Source organism: Lates calcarifer, linkage group LG1 (assembly GCF_001640805.2).
Source record: "Lates calcarifer isolate ASB-BC8 linkage group LG1, TLL_Latcal_v3, whole genome shotgun sequence".
NCBI classification, from domain to species: domain Eukaryota; kingdom Metazoa; phylum Chordata; class Actinopteri; family Centropomidae; genus Lates; species Lates calcarifer.
The window spans coordinates 24,576,498-24,595,262 of record NC_066833.1 but is presented as its reverse complement, the minus strand read 5'-3'; positions in this window follow the sequence as shown (position 1 = coordinate 24,595,262).

The following is an 18,765-nucleotide window of genomic DNA, read 5'->3' as shown; positions in this document are numbered from 1 at the left end:
GAAAAGCAATCATGCAATTTTAAACCATCTGCTGTAAATGACACTAAATGTTCCTGCTGTTATCAAGTTCTAAAGTCTATGTCAAGCAGTGTGACTTCTCTTTCTTCAGCAGAGTCACTTCCCTTTCTTCAGTATTCACTCAATGTGCTTTTACAACCAAAAACAGTCCAACCTTTAGTTCATGGGAAAATGTAACAACACCACTGGAAGTCCTGTGTAATGCTTCCTGAGAGGAGGATTACAATCCTTCAACTTCCCCACACCATGGAATAGAGTTGTGACTCTGGAAAATGGTAATTTGTTCTCCACAGGGGGTCCAGATGACAAGATGGGGGGAATTAGATGGGCTGTTTGGGGGCAGAGAGGGTGGATGACGGGAGGATAATCCTTTTAATCTGTTTGCTTCTATGTGCCGTATTGCCTGCTAGTTTCTACTCTACTTTGTGGCTCTGATTTTGACACCTTTTTTATATTCAGAATCCTGATCGCTATATGCCTGTGGACTAACTAACTACAAACCCAAGCCCATCTTGGTAAATCTGTCTTGTTGAATACTGCTTTTGATCATCAGATTCTGGACCCAATCTGCCATTTGCTGCCCCTTTATCCTACTCACACTACATTACTTTGGCCCTGATTTTCCTCTTGTAAATGTTTTTGGGGATTGCCAGGAAGCCCTAGATCAGAGGCAGATCAGTGTTTGCTTGGTGCTGGCTGAAAGATATCTAGCAGGCTAAATATCTGGACCTGTTGGGAAATCAAAATCAAAAAAGAGTTGTGACCTGGTTGTGACTGGCAATGAGTGCTGTGATGAGTTTCAGCCAATGGTAGCACAAGAGATGGGATGAGGGGAAACCCAGGGGGACAGTTGTACAACATGAACAATTGTGGGTTTCCTGTGTCACTTTTTGTAACAAAACATACTTTGGAGACCAGACAGAATCCTGTAGTGTCAACAACAGTGAACAACAATGATTTCAAGATTACCAGTTACAAGCTGTGTGAACGGTACAGCAATCTGACCACTTTGAAAGTCATGTAGTGTGAACACAGCATTAACCATTGGCTTGGCTTTGGTTTGGTTGTTTCGGCCAGAAGTCTAACCTTAACTGATGCCATTATTGTCTGATCAGTATTATGTCATGTAATGACTGACATTACTTTGACTACAACCATACTACATGCGTGAATTTTCCATAACCGTAACCAAGTAATTTAACTTGGCCAAACTTAACTATACATGAACCATAGTGGTGTTAGTTCATCAAAGTTTCATGTGCATTGTTTTGGAGGGCAATAACAAAGGACCACTTTTGTTGTAAAGTAAGACGACTTCCTGGTGCTAACACAATTTTCTCCAGGATTCTGGATAAAGTAGTAGTAAAGTAAAGTAGTAACTTTAGGTTGTCTGACAACATCCTGGTATCTTTCTTCACATAAGAAAAAGATCACCCTCATGATTGAACGAAACTAGTGTTGGATGTTGGTAGGGGATGTTGATATAAACTGTGGTCTTCAGGTTCAAAATTCACACTGTATACCCAAGTATTAACCCTGCAACACTTTCTGCTGTGGTATAATAAATGTCACGCTATTTCCACCAATGCAAGGTGACAGTCAGTATTCCACCAGCAAGAGGTCATAATAACCTCTCATCTGTCTTTCTTCTAATTTCTTTTGTCAATTAATGCAAAGTGTTGTATCAAATCTGTTTTGGAAGGTGCAATAGAAATTTATTTTACCAACTTTGGAGGCAAAATCTTAAAATCAATATTATGTCTGGTTGTTGTGTGTGGTTATCAGACCATCTATTACCTATTGTCACACATTGGGATATGTCACCATTTGGAGCAAGTAAGAATGTCAAGCCTCCTGCCTCCAATTGGATACATAGAATAGTCAGTCAGTTTACACTTTGCCAGATGGAGTGTAAACCTTCAAAGCAGACAGCAAATGTATATCCTCGCTCAGATATAATACAGTATATTAAATAAATAAGTGTAGTAAAATGGTGAATGGTCTAAAATCCGAGTCCATTTGTCAATAAAAAACAAACTGGTAGGTATCCCTGGATCTAACAGGGATTTAGTCACTTGCACAATGACTTCTGAGCCATAGGTTTTTCCTTTAACCATGAAAATTATGACTGAACCACTGCGAAGAGATAAAAGAGAAATGTTTGTGTGTATAGCTTGTATTTTACAAGGTTGCATGTTTTCGTACATCTGTGTACTTGATGTTTGTGGCCACCACAACTCACTAGCATATGCAAGTATGTATCCTGTGTGTGTATGTGTGTGTGCGCACGCGCGTGCATACAAACTGTATATGTATGTGAGTGTTTTCTGGAGTCATGAGTGACTGTCCATCCTGTGACCGGTACATGTGACTCACTCCTATTCCAAATGTTTCCATCTTGGCGCCTCAAAGGCAAAACCATCAGAGTGCTGTCACCATCTGGACAGTAAGGGCCCTCCTGGGCTGCCCGCCTCATGTCCCTGACTCAAAGACTTTAACTAAAAATATTACCTTCAGGATGTTATTGCAAAAGCACTAATACATGACTGGCCTGGATTTTTCTGAAACTGGCACTTGATGTTTGTTTCTTCTTTCTATAAGTAGCGATGGTGATTTTACTCACAAAAATCAATCAACAGTAATAATGTATTCATGCTGTCTAATAAGCATGCAATGGCTTTGCTGAAAGCTCGTTCCCTGAGAATGAAGTTATTTTAGGGGGTTTATGGGTCTGATCTTTAAATTTCCACTGATTAATCCACTGATTAACCAAATGATTCAAAGTTGATGGAGTTTGTTCGGAGTGATAAAGAATTGACTTTGAAACTCTGAATTATCACCAGCTCTGCACTCTACCTCAGTTCTAGTGAGCTTTTTTTTCCCCCTTATTTTGTCTCTTAGTTTTGGTTTTCGGGCAAGTCACTTTACATTGTCTCCACCTGCAACAGCTAGTTCTTTCCAGTGAAAAAGTTCTGATTAGTGACAAGTTGGTTGAGTATTATATACTGAACAGTGTTGCCTCACAGCAAGAAGGTTCTGAGTTTGAACCCTGGTTCAGCTGGGTCCTCTTTTTGTAGAGTTTGCATGTCGTCCCTGTGTCTGCATGGGTTTGCTCCCACAGTCCAAAGACATGCAGGTTAGGTTAATTGGTGACTCTGAATCGTGTGTAGGTGTGAGTGCAAGCATGATGGACCATTTGTCTCTAGATGTCAGCCCTGTGATAGACAAGCAACCTGTCCAGAGTGTACCCTGCCTCACATCTTGGCTGGAGCCCCTTTGCTCCACCCCCCTGTGACCCTGAAATAATAAATGATATAGCTAATGGAAGGACATTCAAAGCATGTGCATACAACTTGTACATTCTGACCAGCACTTGACGGCTGTAAACGACTGTAAACTTCACTAGCAGAGAACAGTGTTCAGATACAACCTCAGCATTTGGGTACCTGTCCTTGTGGATATAAACACATAGTCAATCACCACCATACAGTGATGATTCCCTGAGTTTAGCCTGTCCACCTCAATGGCTGAGTCCAGAATGCTGCTGAGTAGTCATGTTTCAATGAAAGCACCATAATGCATTCAGTTCTTCATTTAACTCTGGGTAGACCATCATAATCACTCTGCCAATCTCTAGAAGATTCTGATAGCTGTAGCTGTAATTTCACCTAAAGTTTTAAAGTTGAAGATGTAAAACACAAAAGAACTGAAATACTTGGTCCTTGTATTTGATTTGTTAGTGTACTGACGGGGTGATGCATTAAATCAGTGATTAATAACAGTCAATACAACCTTTTCACATTTCATTGCATTTTAAAAAATGTTTTTGTGCTATTCACAAACTTCTTAGGCAGCTGCAATTGCATCCCTCACACCCCAGTAAATTTTTGGGGTGGGGTACACCCTGTACGGATCGCCAGTCCATTGCAGGGCCCAAATAAGTCCATTGACCTAAAAATTTATTTGCTACAGTAATGGCCCCCTTTGAGAACAAGACTGAATATACATAATAGATTTGAAAAACAAAAACTCCTCCTGATGGGTTTTATGGCAGCACTGATGGCTCCAGTGAAGGAAGACAGCAGGCAGAGATGGATGTGACACTGTAACATGAGTTAGCTCCATCCCAAGCTGTTGTAAATGTGTGGTGTGTGCTCCTAAACAAATGACCCATCATAATGCCTTCAGATATATAGATGGTCTAAAACCTTTGTGCAACATAATTAAGTGGATGGGTGTTAAAATTATGTTTTACTGACAGCCAGTGCAATGTGTCACTTTGAACCCCACCATACTTTGTGTGTAAATTCCCTCAAAGCTCTTCAGTTCCCATCCTTAGCCCAGTCCCACTCCTCACTCCACTCCCCCCAGCCAATCAACACAACCCAGAGCCTTGTAACAGATGGCTGTTGGGGTCACCATGGGTTAGCTAGGGCAGGGAGGGGGGCTGGCTAAGGTTAGGCTGGGGCATAGGGGAGTTTGGGATTGTTGTGACATGGCCTGTCTGCCTGTCAGTATGCAGGTGGATGAGTAGCATGTGGCCATGTGGCCTCCAATCCCCTCCCCCTATACTCTCATAAAGCTTTGATTGCAGGTCAAGAAGCCAGAATGGAGGGATTCAGTGGTCACCCAGACCAACCCCCAAGAATCTATGTTTGGCTTACTCAGCACCCCCTCACACCTGCTCTGGAAAAGTGCAGTGTTAAGCTGTGGAGGGGGAATGACCAAAGTAAACACAGGGCACAAGGAAGGACTGATGAACCTGGTCAGTGTGGTACCATGATTAATCTATGCCCTTTAACCCCCTTGACCTTTGACCTTTTAGGTTTATAAAGGTGTGTTTTAACTTGTTTTTTTGTTTGTTTTCTTTTGTTTTTTTCTAAATATTTCTGCTGAAATTATTGAACTGTGCTACTGATAAACACATCAGTTGTTTTGATTTTCTTAGAAAACTTTGGGCATCTACAGTATGTCACCTTTTGACTTTGCAGCAACACTTTAGTCATTTACTTTAAGCCACATGGATTACCATGAAATCTGGAACATATATTGATGGTCCCCAATAGGATGAATATAATGACTTAGGATCCTGACTCCCACTGGCACTAGCAGACAAACTTACTCATCTTGTCATGATGACTCAAAATCTGGTACAGTCATGGTTCCCTGTGGATGACCCCCAATAAATTTGGTGATCCACTGAAGTTTTTGTCTTGCACTGAGGTCTTAATAATGACTGTACAATGTGAAATTAAAGTAGGTACACATATTCATGTCCCACTAAGGATGCATTGGAATAACTTTGGTAATCCTACTACTCTCCATCTAGTGCTTCAGCTCTATTTTCTGTATGGAGCTAATTAGCATATTAGGGCATTGTACCTGCTTAGCTTCAGCATGTTAGCAATGGAAGCTATGTGGTGAGTGTGAATCTTTTTAAATGAGAGATTTTCTGTCCAAGTTATTTGTTCTCATCCATAATAAGCTTCATAATTAATTTTCAACCATGGTCCTTTCTTCAGTTGAACCACATGGTTTAATTTCTCCCTAAATTTCTTCTCCCTTAAACTTTTCATACAGTGGGAGCTATAGTACAGAGTTTGCCCAGATAAAGTGGCCTGCAATGTAAGAAATAAATTACCTTACAGACAGGGACACAATTTTTTAAGCTTTACATATTACATATGTTTTAGCTGTACATATCCATCAGAAGTTCCAAAGACAGATGATTAGCATGTGATTAATAGTTTCCAAAAGGTATGTCCAAGCCTGTAACTATATAGTTTCTAATAAAACAAGATTAGAAGTTCGTAGTGTTGATGCCAAAAAATGCCCTAGCCTCTCTAAACAGATTTAGTGGGCTATGATCCAGATTCCTTGATTACAGTCAGAGGTGTGGAGAGGAAAAGACAAACGCTAGTGAAAAGTGGAGGAATAAGAGACGTGCATATTGGTTTCATAGCTGAAAAGCAAACACTGAGCCTGTCATCCTGGCTACAAAGTGTCTAGACTCTGATCACCAAGTCCAGAACCAGAGTATGAACTTGTGTCCAACCCTTCCTACCCTGGTATCCTGTCTAGCCCTCCCATCAGCCTGTCCATCACATACCAAGTCCCTTCCTTATAACCCAATCCCAGAGTGCCCATCATACTTATACTGGTTACAGGTTTTCATTCTTTCCTGTGTGAGGCCATTCCATGAAGGGGGCAGGCTACTGATACTGTTCAAGTCCAAACCTGAAGAACTTCCTGACTCCCTACAAAAGAGAGTGATGTCTGGATCTGTAGTTTTCTAACTCACACGTGAAAAAGACTGAATACAACATATACAGTCACCATGCAGTTTATTAGGAACACCTGTACATCTTACTGCTTATTCATACACTTATACCGTCAGCCAAACATGTAGCAGCAGCACAGTGCATAAAATCATGCAGATACAGGTCAGGAGCTTCAGTTAATGTTCACACAAACCATCAGAATTGGGAAAAAATGTGATCTTAGTGACTTTGACTGCAACATAACTGTTGGTGCCAGATAGGCTGGTTTGAGTATTTCGGAAACTCCTTATCTCCTGGGATTTTCACATACAACTCTCTGTAGAGTTTACTCAGAATGATGCAAAAAAACAAAAACATACAGTGTACGGCAGTTCTGTGGATGGAAATGCCTTGTTGATGAGAGAGTTCAGAGGAGATTAGCCAGACTAGTTGGAGCTGACAGACAGGCTATGGTGACTCAGATAACCACTCTTACAACTGTGGTGAGTAGAAAATCATCTCAGAATGAACAACACTCACAAGATCTGGTCAGAACAGATATCTGAGGCTGCAGTGGGCACAGGCTCACCAAAGCTGGACAGCCTGCCTTGTGTTAACAGTCCAAGTGGTAATTGTGGTGGTGTAATTGTGTGGGCAGTGTTTTCTTGGTAAACGTTGGGCCCTGTAATACCAATCAATCATTGTTAGAATGTCATAGTCTATCTGGGTATTATTGTTGACCATGTGCATCCCCTTATGGCCACACTTGACCATCTTCTAATGGCTACTTCCAGTATCATAATGCACCATGTCATGAACATGACAGTGGGCTCAGTTATTTCAGTGGCCACCCCAGTCACCAGATCTGAATCTACTGGAACACCTTTGGGATGATTGGCAGAATCAATGTGCAGCTGATAAATCTGCAGAAATTATGTGATGCAGTCATGTCAACATGGTGGGGGAGGGACTACCCAGTATTAGTATGGTGTTCCCAATAAAGTACTCAATGAATGTTATGCATACAGTATGTATGTATGTGTATGTTATTTATGTTTTGGACATCCAGAAACCCTGATGCTACAGAGCAGGCGCAGCACCCTGAGTCTTCTGGGATTCCACTGGACCACCGTTGGCTCCCTCAAGATAGACTGGTAAAATAAACAGGCAAATGAAATGAAAACAATGAAAACCAACAGTGACTGACACGACATCAGTTTGTGTGTATGTGTCTGTCTGTCTGTGCTTGTGAGCGTGTTTGCTCGCACATGTACGTCACTGATATCTCTGGGAAAGTGTTCTCTCACTCAGGCCGGATCTTCACTGGCAGATGCATTTGCCTGGTGGGACTGCCGGGATGTGTGTGTCTGTATGGAAGGGGCTGTAATCGTGGCAACTGTAAACAGTCACTGGTATTGAGTTCTTCCTTCTTCCCTCTTTCACTGTGTACTTCCCGCGTTTGTTGCGTGCCAGTGCATGTGTCTGTCTATGTCTGTCACCGCCTCTGAGTAATGTCCAGATCTCTCTTCTAATAACATTGCATGCACAGGGGCGCCTATGACGTGAAATGTGACTACAGTCCAGTTATATCAGTTTGGATCACATTTGAATCAGGGTCAGTGAAAAAGATAATGAGTCTCCAATCCTTGAACTAAACTGAAGCTGGCATATCTCATAAGTTATCCAATAACTTCTCAGATTCAGTCAGGTTGTGTGTCATAGATTCACATCAACACTTAACAGGCAGTGTAAAAAAGTGGTCCAACATCTGGGCTCAAAGTCTGGGCTCACTCCTCAAAGGCATGTTGCTTCAATTCATGCAATGACCCCAGACAAAAGGGAGCAGTGATACTGAGAAGAAATTTCATTCAAAAATATTTATTCTGTTACATAACATGAAATACTCCACATGGTGTAATATAAAGTCCAATAGCTGCTCATGACACCTGTTCTAATGACAATTCCTATCATAATCCAGATGAGGAAGGAGTTTGCCACTCACAGTGGAAGCTGGCGTCATTGTCACGTTTGCACTTATGCTGTGAGAGAGGAGACCCTGACATGAACCCAAACCACTTGCTGGCTTGGCTTCTGGCTCCCACCACAGTAAAACAGCAACTGATCCTCTGAGTGTTTCATTAAGTTAACAAGCTCTATGTCTCTCTTTTTTCTCTCCTTTTTCTCCTCAAACCCAAAGATTTTTCCTAAAAAATTTCCCTAAAACCTCAGCAAGGAGTATTGAATAACCCAGAAAGTTCAAGAGCTAAGCAGCTACATATTGAACTTCGCCTTCCAAAAATGATACTGTCAAGATTTAAGTTAACATTGTGGCCAACAGTAGGCTAATGTCTTTCCCAAATGCCATTCCTTAAAACTGAGAATCACCCCCAAGACAAAAACACATAATAGAGACTATGAATTAAGGGTGTCTGCACAATGTCTATTACTGTAGCTGGTTTGAGAAAAAATATGTAAAAAGAAGGATCCTCATAATATTCAGAGTAGAGGGAATATATCACAGGGCATCCCAGGAACTTGCACATGGACAGTAAATGTGATTGTAAATACGAATGTGTACTTTGGAAATATAGCTCTACAGCTAATTACCAAACCAGTAGTCCAGACTAGTTCACTTAAGGCCAACCACCTGCTCAGTTAAACAATTTGAATCATTTTGAATATTGAAGAAAACAAATTGAAAAATCTGCGTTAAAACTACCAAGCGATGAATTTGAAAATCTTTCAATTAATGAACCCTCATGGTATCCACACCCTTTGGTGACTCTGACTCCAGTATGTTGAGACCAACTTTTTACCTGGAATGATATACAAAATGGTGAAAGATGCCATGATCACTTAAACTTACTACACATAGTGGATTTAAGCTAGAAGCTAGCTTGGGGTGTGGTAGGAAATTGATTTACATGTCAGCCCCTATGTTGTAATTAAGCCAATATGTAACTACTGTTTCTGTCCACTAGTAGTGCTATGGAGCAGTGGGTATGGATGAAATGCATTCAACGTGTTTATTAAAACCTCATGGATACACACAATAACTGTGTTTATTAAAAAAAAACTCCATGTGGTACCTTTAAAGTCCTCTAAAAACAGGGAAATTGTTTGTGTGGATTATATTTTGTCTGTATGGAAAATCTTTGTGCTACAATCCTAATGAATCACTGCAAAGGCGGGTGGCTGTAACTGGTTTAAGTCCAGTCTGAGTTAGAGAGGGTGGAGCCAGCAGAGGGCTAATGAAGTTTCTGTTGTCCACATGAGGTCACAACAGAAAGCCCCATCTGCTCTCTAACCTTGACCCCAGCGTCAAATCATCCTCAGCTGTGTGTATGTGAATATGTTGATATATTCACATGTGACACTGGTGCTGCTACGCTACGCTGAGGGTTTAAGGGTGGGGGGATGGGTAGGTGCCACTGAGGAGATGGAAAGGAGAAAAGGTGGCAACCTTTGACTTTTCGCCATTTCTGTGGACTCAGACACACAGCCACAGCTGCAACATTCAGCAGGTGTGGGGACTCATTTTCAGCTCAGAACTGCAACTCTGAGGGCTGCAGAGGCATTAAGTGTCGAGGTACATGGAATTTGGGGCTCTGTTTTCACCAGAAATGGGATGACAACAAGACTATTACAAATTAAAATAAACTGAGAAAATGTTTGCTTGGATGGCTGAATACTTTAAACTTGAGGGATTTCATATTAACTGCAATTTTATGTAGTTAATCACAGGCAATTACAGATTAAGTATATAAACATTCAAAGATAACTTTTCTAACTGAAATAAACTGTTGTACTAAAGATTCAATTTCTTATCAAGGACATATATCTATTGAAGATATAATATTGCCACCATGGAATTAACTCTGACATCTACAGTATATGCCAGGGCACAACATGTGGCTCCAACTGTGGAGGCCCAATTTGTACAACTAAGTATGCCTACTGACCACCAAATAACACTGGAAAACAAACCAAAGTAACACACACAGGCCAATATTATATACATATACAAAGAAAAAATAGATAAAAAAAAAACAGATTTTAAATTCTGTAAGAATTTAAATTGTAAACAGATTGGGTTTCAGTCTGCGAGAATGACCCAATAACTGGAACCATGTCCAGGAAATACAACGGCATCAGTCGCACAACACCCATAATTAAAAGAATTGCTCATATTGATGCATGCACTGAAGCATCCATTCTGAGTGCTCTACTGGCAGCTGGTGGGGGCAGTCCACCCTCATGGCGGTCTTGTGGGGGCTAGAAGGAAATCTCTCCAAACAGTGAACAGTGTGGCTGTGTGGCTGTGTGTATGTGTTTATTCTTTCAAGCAGTCAAGATTTACAGTGCCAGTATATTGTACATGTTTTTTACACAGACAAATGGCCCACACTAACATGAGTGTAAATATGTCTTTGCTAGGCTGTGTGTGTTCATGTGTGGCAGATGGGCATGCTGTGTGCCAGGCCTTGCCAGGGGGCTGTGCCATGACCAGAGTTGCAGTTGGGCCTTGGGCTTCAGCCCCACAGCACAGCAGCCTGGCAGGCAGCGCTGGCTCTTGGCTGACCTCTGCCTCCACCAGGCCGCCCTCACTCACTCACCTCATTAGCTTGACAGGAGCGACCAAACAAATTGAGGGCATCATGGAGCTCACAGCAGTTCCATGGGAACAGTTTTTTTTATATTCCCCCGCCTTTTTTCTTTTAGTCATTTTAGTGAATGTGCTGTACACAAACACGCACCCACGTGTAAACACTGATTTCTGCTTAAGAGGGTGTCAGAGTTTGTGTCTGAACAAACAGACGGACAAGAAGACGCATGTATATGTAGGCATGCATGTCTCTCCCTGTGTATACACATGCAGGGACACATGAATTTAACTGCATCCAGGACTGTAGATTGAAGCCAGGTACAGTATTAGATCATTGTATATTTGAACCCCACCTTGAAAGTCTCCCATACAAAGCCCCCTTTAATTTATATAAAGCACAAACTATTGTAACTACACGCATGACTGATGTCTCTGTCTCTGACAGCTTTATAAATGGGTGAAACCAACCTTAAAGTCATGATGTTGCTGTGCAAAGATGAGTTATCATTTCTACTTTTTTAGATTTTATTTTTTTTTCTCATCAGCAATGTAAAATAATAATAAAAAAAATCTCCATTTGGGAAGAAGAAGTATACCCAGGAGGCAAAGTTGAAGACATACTGCATTGCACATATGAAATAATGGCAGAAAGGGTACTGACTAGCTGAAAGAAATCTAGTGTGTTGGTTCCCATGTAACTGGGGGATACCAAACAATAGTGTGATTTATTACACGTAACACCCTTCTGAACCTTCTTTGTGAATTGTGATCCCATTGTGCAATTGTGTGGATTGCACACATTTGGCTTTGAGATCATAATGTAACTCAGCATGCCCTCATACACATGGTATGATGTGTGAGTGGCTGTCAAACACACATTCAGGCTCTTACGCATGTGTTATGGTGACAGAAGATGTATATAGGCTGATTTGACTTGATAAGATACACATTCTGTTAAGCAGAGGTCAGGCTGTGGTGTGGATACAAAACACACATACACACACAATTCAATGCAGGATGAATCTGACCCTCTCAGAGATGTTCACTGTTACACTTCTTCACTGTTCAGTGCTTATGGTGGTAAACCTGACAAACCATCAAGCAACAGGCTGGGCAGTGGGTGGCGTTTAAAAACTGGGACAGTGCTGGAGGTGAAATAAGTCACAGGTGGTGTTAAAGAGGTGTTAAAGAGATGGCATTCAGGAGGGAGACAGAAAGATGGATGTGTCCAGGCACTTCACAGCCAAGAGAGAGAAGAACTAGGGTGATGGATGAGGAGAGTTTAAAAACCATTTTCTATCCAAACTAAACATATTTATACAAAATGAATCCCTGTTTCCAACTAATTTAACTGAACGAGCCAGTGAGACAAAAGAGTAAGGACAATCAATTGACCAGAAGGATGACTTTAAAGCATGATAATCAGTCCTCATGACTGGTGGATATAAAAGTAGGCACTTGTTTGCTAAAATATCATTAGTCAGTTGTGCAGTGGTCAGCCTCACAGCAAAAGGGCTCAGGGTTGGAACTCCAGTTTGCCTGCGGCTTTTCTGTGCCTATGTGTCTGTGTGCCTACACGAGTTCTTTCTGGGTACCCTGGCTTCCTTCTACATGCAGGTGAGATTAATTGGTGACTCAAAATTGAGTCTAAGTGTGACTCATTGTATTCTCTGTTTATCAGCCCCGTGATAGACTGGTGATCTCTCTAGGGTGAGCCCTGCGTCTTGCCTACAGTCAGCTAGGATTGGCTCCACCCCCACAACCATTAAGGATAAGTGGTATAGATAATAGATGGATGAAGGTGTGTGCAACAGGCTTGCATTTTGGGGGGTTTGATTTGGAGTATTTCTGATTCCTTGATCAACTTGTTGCTAACTGCACTAGACACAAGTTTATGTCTTGTTAAAAGGTAAAACAATTTGGTTAATTGATTAGCCCTCTGACATTGTAGTTTTAAAGGTAGATGAACACCTGCAAAGCATTTCTGCTTGTTGCATCTTGGTGCCATAGGGCCAGCTACAAGGTCTTCAGCCAAAAGCACTTGTCACTGATGTTTCGCCCTGTTAGTTCCAGAACATCTTCAGGTGGTGGGGCAGTGGCAGGGATGTCTCCGTACCATCCCCCTGTAGCTGAGCCTAAGATTCTTTCCTCAACCATGTTGAGTCTCTTCTTCTCAACCAAAGCCAGGTGCTGTCTTCCCCTCACTAGCTTTGTCCCTGACAATTCTACACCCCTCAGCCAATGGCAGGCCAATGTTTCCAGGTAGCTGCAGCACCCTACTCCCACAGGGAATGTGGAAGCCCTCCACCTTGCCTCTATGCCCACACTTTTCTTTCTTCCTTGGCAGTCTTCACTACTTCTTCACATTGTATAGTCAGCAATAGGAATCTTTGTCTCTGCAGACCTGAGTACAAAGATATGTTGTAGTGATCTCAGTGAAGAATGGGAGCTTGGAAAACAGAAATGGATGGATGGGAAAGGGAAAGGGATGGGTTCTGTGTCAGTAAAAAGACAAAGACAAAGAGTTGCACATGATTATGTGTTTCTGCCATCTATGAATCTTGTATTGGCTTTTCAGTGATTGCCTTCTGAAATTGGCCCACAACATGAAAAAAGTAAAGGAGACAAAGAGATGAATGAACAGATCTGGGTAATACAACTGATTAGGGGAGTGTGGAGACATCACCTTACATATTCAGCACATATGAAGAGAGAGAAGCCCACCTACATGTGACCCAACAGTAGCAGCTTGTAAACGAGTCAGCTGAATTTAACATTCCCCAGTTCAAGAAAGCTAATTTACACAAAATTTAATATAACAGACAGTTGTCAAACAGTGGCAGAGTCTCAAATGATAGCTGACTGAAAAACATTGAGGAGTAGGATGTAATTACCTGAAGACTTAAACAGCTCATATGGTAAATTTAGCCGTGCATGAGGTAACTTACATGACTCTTTTTTGCAATATCAGGGAACTAGAATTAAATGCCTGGTTCTTTCTGCCACTGAGGTAGATGAAGAGCACTATTTGACAATTGAATGTAAATTGAAACTAGCAATAATCACACAGAGGCTCACTGCAAAGCATCTCTGCCACAAATATCTATTATGAAAGGCAGTTATAAGTAATAATAATAGTAATAATTTTTATAGCATATAATATCCAGTCCTGTCTGTACTCTGCCAGCCTGTCTCTGTTTGTCTTACAGTTTCAAGCTATTGTCGCATGCTTCCTTATTCCATGTCTGCCATTCGTGGCCAGTGTTAACAGAGACCCATCAGGCTTACATAACAAACGACCATGTAAACATGCACTGTGCATTTTTAGGCCTCCTGATACTGCTGACGTTGAGCCACACTAAATAATTTCAATGCATGCGATGGGCGTACTACTGCAGCCTCAACCATGGCACATAAATGTATTTTTAGCATGCGGTCTCACTTGCTCCACACAGCCCGTATCCCTCAACCATCTTCTTGATAAAAAGACATGAAATATGATTTGTCCCTAATGCGAAACATACTCTCCGGGTGTGCAAAGAGTGTGTTCTCTCCCAGCTCCCAAGCCTCCTGCACGCTCTGCTCTTGAAGAGGTTAGGGTTGGAGTAAAAAGAAGAGTAAAAACATATTCCATCTCAGAATGAACAGGCTCATCTGTTGGTGCCTTGAAACACGGGATCTCCAGTGAACTTCCCTCAGTGAAGCTAGGGTTCAATCTTCAGGCCACAGAGAATTTATTAAGCCACATCTGGGATTGCCATTACAGAGCTGAAGCAATGGTGAAAGGCAATGGGAGGGGAATGTGATTGAGTGGTGTACAAAGTACATGAGGGAATAGAGACGAGCAAGGAGACAAAATGGAAGGAAAGATAAATTCAGAAGATCCTGTTTTTGTGTCAGAGTGCCATATTAGCGTAGGGCGTAATAACCTACGATAATTTATTCTTTATTTTCATTCCTGCAATAATTTTTGCCTTTCACATTTCTCAATGGTTCTTGTCTTTCAACAAAACCTCAGGGTGAGTAGCTACTGTATTTAAGTGTTTAAGTCATAGCCGTGACCAACACAGCACCAAAACAGCCAAGAAGGAACACCTAGGAATCTGTTTTCAGTGTGCAGTATGTCTCTTAATCTCTCTCTCTCTCTCCCTCTGTCTTTCTCTCTCTGTCCTTTTGTGCATGTGTGTCCGTTCTTTCCCTGTTGCCTGGAATCACATGAAAGGTGGACACAAGAAGTTCAGCTTCCTGTGCTGGGTGAGGTCCAAGGACCCACTGAGCATATGAAAGGAACTGAGAGGAAAAGGCTAAACGAACTACAGTGGTTGAGACACATTAATTCCTAGACAAAGCCAGAGGTTTAGGTAGATGCTCCAAACCGGAAGATGAGTACAGAAGGCCGTTTAGAAACCACCTTGAAAAACACAGCCATCAGATAATACAGTGAAATTAACTGGACAACAAAGTAAAAAATGCTACTCTGAAGCAGAGATTCAGATCTGCTGTGTAGTGGTTTTGTGTTTCTGCCTTTTTAAACATGCAAGACTGATGATTGAAAAAGTACTCACACACATGAATACTTTTTCCAGTGGCTGGCGTTTGCACCACAGGGATCCAGCAGGCTCTTTCATCTTTGCATGTGTCCAGCAGCAGTGTATTTGGTTGACCCCCAATTGTGTTGATGTGGTTGGATGCAGTGAAGTGTTGATGCCAGCCTCGTATGTGAGGTCAGCCAAGGCTATGTCAGAACAGTGTTGTAATGGTGGCCCACTCATATGTGACCAGGACACATTATTTATGTTGTATTAGTTCCACGGCAGGAGGTAGCTGCCTGGTTTTGGTTTGCTAAAGTCTGTATGAAAAAGAAAGAATAAGCATTACAGCCCTTGTTCCATGAGGAACCTTATAGATGACTTCTAATGGACAGGGTGACCATACAATGGGAAAAGGCCTTAGCTCATTCTCAATGACCATACAGTGGAGAGTAGTCAGGGCTGCACTCAGAAAAGCCTTTTCAAATTAGTACCAGTAACGAAATGGATGAATGGATGATACAATGTAGCTACATACGAAGTACAATCAAAAAGCTCTAAGACTGCCCCAATAATAAACAAACACTGTATCTGATTTGTACACCATGTGAAGGAAAATCTTTTGAACTGGAGAAAAGACGATGACCAGGAATTCATATGTCTCAGGCAGAAGTATTTATTACAAACTCTACACCAGTGGAGAAAAATTATATACAATCCAGTGACAACTGTGCCAGAGTAGTGCAACACGAAAGCTATGAAGATGTCGGATTTAACTGGGTATATATAGCCCCAGCTCCCACATGGTTGCACTTTTCCGTACCTTAACCAAATAAGGACAAATTATGTTCTAAATCAAAAGGTGTGAAGACACTTTTGGTCATGCGAAACTTAAAATAGTCATATGCTCTTAAATAACAATTTCAATCAAGTCCTGCTAAGCATGTCAAGCATCATCTGCAACTCATACTGGATCTCTTACACTGTGTCAAAATGGCGACCCTTCAGCTTGAATTGCATTTTGAGGAAGAGGAAGAAGTCGCATGGAGCCAAATCCGGGTGGATAGGGAACAATGATTGTGCTGGAAATATTTAATTTTTATGTTACAAGGGGATGTTTTCCAGTTTCAACACAGTGTAAGCACATTTTCAAATTAGTAACAGATCAACTGACAGGAGTTTTTTTTCCACAACAACTTGTTCACTGAAATCTGAGGAAGGTCATGAGATAAGATCTGATCAAAAGGTAAATGACCATAATTACATTTATGTGTATGGCAATTCGGGTCAGAGTAGATTTTATTCCAGTGTGGTCATGCAGTGGTCAGACAAACACAACAATGAAGCCAGTGCAAACAAACCTAATGGACTGCTAAGAGAAGAAAGTACTGACTTCTCTAAAGGGAAATACCACTTAATCTTAAAAATGTTTTTCTATGCTCAAAGACCTAGAAGTATGTGACTGATATTACCAACTGTGAACAACTGTACATCAAAGCTAAAACACAGAAAACCTGGATGTCATCAGGATGTAAAATATGAAGTGACTTTATGCAAGATAAATTGAAAAGGACAGGAAACAGAAGAATTTACTGGACATTAGGATATATTTTCCATTCCAGGAGTTGCAATAATGTAAAACAGGACCTATTTGAGTAAAGAAACACATGCAGGCATACAGTCTGCAGGTTCAACTAATCACTCTCCTAATAATTGTTTCATTGTTTACCATCATGCAGCTCTTGGTTTTGACAACATCAAAAAGCTGAGCAATAATTATTGTTTCTTGTGCTGAAAACAGTTCATCTAACTTTAATTGCACTTAACCAGAATGTAATTCCTCTTTAGCTGCAGCTAGCTAGAAAACACAACCTGATGTCACCTCTGAATTTCAACAGTTTTGACATTACTTCGGAAAAAGTGAAGCCTCTATTGTAAACTCGCCATAGAAGGCTGAACACCAGCACTGCCCTAACACACACCCACTCCATCCTCATCCAGCCACAGAGCAAGAGCCAACATTTGATTGGGAATGACTGATAATGGTTGCTCTTTTGCACAGTTGGAAACACAAACATATTTGATTTCTATGATGTGATGAGGAGAAGTATTTAGCTTTTCATGGCAGGTCAAACTGGACAAAACTGAAGCCAAAGAGGGTTGTGATCGTCCTGTGAGATAATAAGTTTAATGTTTGTGTCATTAGGACACCATGGGTTGTTCATTACTTTGCTATGTGTGGAGAAGGATCTCCTCCCATAAACATAAAACTTAAAAGAATCTGAATTACTTTAATAAACAGAGCTCCAACAATTAGTTGATTAATCTGTTACTCAATCAGCATTAATTTAACAGTGCCTATTTTGATCATTCATTTATTATTTCATCAAAGTTTTTAAGCAAAGATGCACACTAAGTTGTGGCTAACTTTTGGTGTTAATCTCCAAGTCACTCTATTCAGCTACTGGTAAATAAAACCCAGAACTCGTTTCGTTCTCAAGAGCTGTAGCTGTATTTATTTTCTGAGAAACTGTAGCTTACACTGAATGTTAACAATCACATTTGCAGCTAAACACTAACTCGACTCTGCTCCGATATCAAGCACACCTGCCTCCCTGAGTCTCTGAGAGTCTTTGTGTCCCACACCCACCACACTGAACATTTCTAGTTAGAGTGCTCTAATCTGCTGTTTATGTCAGTTCTTACATTACATTTTGCCCTGTATCATGTTGACTGAGGCCAAAATGTACTTCCACAACATGACATTTTTGTGCACCAGCTATTCAACGGCACCCGCTGCATTTCTCCAACATTTCAGTTATTTGGTCTATTCAGGTGGACATATATGGTCAATTATATTAAAACTGCTCTGTGAAACCATACTGACTTGATTTATAAAATGAGCTCACCCACACACTCTGACTGGCTGTGTACAGTTGTATGCAAAAGTCTGCTGATTTTTGAACTGAAAGTAAGAAATTTGGGGTTTCAAAAAAAACAAAAAAAAAAACAAAACATGTCTTCTCAATTTTATTAATCTCTGTTTCCTGTAGGGGTTGTAATTACTTATTTTTCATTTCAAAATCAACAAAACGTGAAATTTTCCCAGGGGTGCCCAAACTTTTGCTGTATTTAGCAGTAGCAGTCTGAAAGAATTTATCAGACATATTGATACAACTAAAATTAGGTTGGTGAGAGAGCCATGATTTTGGCTACATTTAGTTTAATTGCCAAGCCAGGCTGTACACCAGGTTGTGATACTTTTCTGAGACTTTTCAACACTAGACCAGGAGTTAACTTGATCATGCACGTGCAAGAGCATTAACAATGTTGCGTGTGGTTACGAAGCTGT